Source organism: Onychomys torridus, unplaced genomic scaffold, assembly GCF_903995425.1.
Source record: "Onychomys torridus unplaced genomic scaffold, mOncTor1.1, whole genome shotgun sequence".
In the NCBI taxonomy this organism is placed as follows: domain Eukaryota; kingdom Metazoa; phylum Chordata; class Mammalia; order Rodentia; family Cricetidae; genus Onychomys; species Onychomys torridus.
This window is the reverse complement of record NW_023411568.1, coordinates 6,441-9,660: the sequence shown is the minus strand read 5'-3', so window position 1 is coordinate 9,660 and position 3,220 is coordinate 6,441.

Below are 3,220 nucleotides of genomic sequence, written 5' to 3'. Positions count from 1 at the left end.
AAAGGGCAATTTTCACTTTTCTTAGCAGCTGAGAAAAGGTGGCAGGCACTCTGTGGAGACCTCTATAGGAGATGTTACAGTGGGCAGTCTGGGAAGGACAAAAATACAATGTCCCTTTAAGAAGCAGTCCCTCCTTCTGTGTTCTCCTTGTTCATGTCTGCTGTTATGTCAGCCATTAGAATATCAGCAGTCTCAGAAACAGGCTAATCTTAATAGTGGAACTGAGAAGCCATGGACAGACAGGGCAAGTCTACATCTGAGCTTTGGTCTTAGACTTGCATGGGTGGATCACCCTAGGGAAAAAATATTCAATGTTCACACATATGCAGCTCTTTGAGAAAAGCAGAGCATTAATAAGGACCACATTTCTGAGGAAATTAATGTAAAATGTCTTCTTGTCTTCAGCACTGGAGGAAAAGGACATCAGCGTGAAATTCTGGATTAGTGATGAGGGCACTAAGTACACAAAGCAATTGCTTTCTAAGACAGTACCAGAGACATGGGCATTGGACAGTCTTTGGAAAGGCTATGGAAAATCTGCTTGGACTGCTCCTACTCTACAGAAATACAAATCACACACCCTCTCTCATATTGATACTCAACGGATTTTATTCATTAAAAACATGAACTCTAACTTTAAAAGGTTTCTGATATTTGTTTCTCCCAAGATAACCACTCAGGGATATGGTCAAAAAATCTCAGGAACAGTCATTCTGTGAGACATATTAAATCTAACTGTAAGAACACAGAGGCCTAAAAATAGAAGGTACCATAAAATTTGACGATAGGAACAAAACAGCATTTAAAGATAATATGCTAAATTTTTGTGCATACTATATTATCTTTGATGATATTTCCTACTATATCTCCTCTCTATTCCCTTTTCTCCCCATTCCCATTAGTTTCTTTTCTACAAAAATGTGATGTTTGAATCCAGTGGCAGCTTTAGAGCAGCTCTCTAAACACTTGTGGATAGTGGCCTGTGCTGTACAGGGATATTGAAGATGGGAGCTCTTATCAGGGAAATGAGATAAGGTAAAATGATGCTGGTCTTATGGTATTGGCACCAGGTACATGCTGGTAGGCACTCTCTTCTTTACCTGGGAATCAAAGAGCTTGCCTGCAGGCTCTTGCCATAAAACTTAGCAGTCTTTAGAAACAGGTCCCTCTTCTCTCAGGTGGGCTCTGATTCCCTGCAGAGACCCTGCCATGCTGTTTGTCTCTGGTACTGGGACCTAAATTCTCTCTGCAGCACTCCATGCTATTTCCCTTGGTTTGTCTGTCCACAGTATTGACAACTGTTAGGATAAATACCTTAAACCTCGGTTATTCATCTTAGTCTACTCTGAAACCATAATGCCACATCCAAAACCTAAAAATTTGTTTATATAGAAAGTTTCATTTCTAAATTGTGTCATATGCACACATGTGATTATATGTATCTATTTAAAAATAATGAATGCAAATGAGAGTAAAAATGTGATAGTTATCATTTTGGTATTCACTTAATTCAAGTAATATGTTTACCTTCTTTATTGTTAAAAATCCATTTCTTTATTTGGATACAAAGAATGGGAATTCATAAAATTTCTAGGAAAATATATATAGCTGGAAAAGGTTGTATTGTGTAAGATAATATTTAGAATTGTGTGGTTAATGTGGAGTGGTTGATGAATCCCTGAAACTATTGTGGTGGGGAAGGGAAAGGAAGATGCTAAGTAGGGGCAATAGTACACAGGTGACATGAAAGGGGATAAGAAATAATAGACAGGCAGTGTGAAGTGTGGAGATGCATGGGAAGATGGTGCTATTAAGCAAGTTAGGGTAGGGAAAACTATCATTAATGATGTTGTATAAGGCCATAAAATAACCTATTATTTGATAGTTATCATACATATTCTTACTAATGTAAAAGAGTTTATGTAGTTAGCCTACACTGAGTATTATGCTCATTCCAGAAGCTATAGGTTGCCAAATAAAAATCCCAGAGCCAGGTTTGGGACACTTCTCTTCAAGACATTGATCAGAAGCACACTGAAGATTCCCAAAAAAGTGAGGGTGATTACCATTGTTCTGGGTTGCTGCAGTGGTTTGAACGAGAATGGACCCCAGGAGTTCAAGTGTTCGAATACTTGGCTGGTCAACAGTTGCTCTCACTGTACACATTGGGATTTTGGCTTGCTGGAAGAAGTATGTTACCAGTGGCAAGCTTTGAGATTTCTAAACTATACATCATTCAATTTTGGTTCCTTACTTCTTACATGTAGTTCAAGAATTAACCTCTCACCCGCTGCTCCAGCCACCTACTCTCCACCATCATGGATTCTAATCTTGAACTCTAAGTCAAAATAAATGTTTTCTATAAATTTCTTGTGATCATGATGTTTATCACAGATATTGTATTAAAAAGTAAGACAGTTTCCAACCAGAATTTTATGGTAAGATATTACTTCCATAGACACTACCCACATTTGTAAAAGGATGTGGAGAAATCAAGTCAGTATTGACAAGAGAGAAGGGACGACTGTGAGGTTAGTTTTTGCTGTAGTTCAAGGTGTTATATGAGCTGCTGAGGGGCAAAACATAAATGAACATTCTTACCAAAGTGGAAATGCTGTGAACTGCAGTAATGACCTGGATATAAGACTTGATCATGTGACCAATAGTGGCACATATGTTATGAGTTATCCAAAGCTTTTTAAAATTCAGCTTAAGGCCTGCCCCACAGGAAGAAACACATGCCTGGTGATGCAAATCTGCCCAAGATCCAAATGTTTCAGAGCTCACAGGCCTCAAGAGCCAACCAACTATTATTACTTTGCTAAATGGACTCAGTGTCAAACTATCTTCCAAATTTATATCTATGTACATATGTACTAGTGCATCTTTCAGACCTCAGTAGAGATGTTTCTTCTTGCAGTGGATGGTGACTCAGCCAGAGACTCACATAAGCCTAGATTATAAAGTCCTCTACCTACCCAGCCTTTTGTTATATGCCATTGTTCCTAGGCAAGATAGCTATAGAGAAGATGAACTATTGGACTTAGTTATAACACAATGGTAGGTATTATAGATTTAAGCCTGTCTAACCAATTCATAGATACAGTACAATTACAGTATGGAAGGTAAAATATAGTACACCTATAGAGTGTACATATTGTAAATTGTAAAATAGAAATTGTAGGCTAAAGGTTTCTCCGAGGAATTCAGTGAATGACAA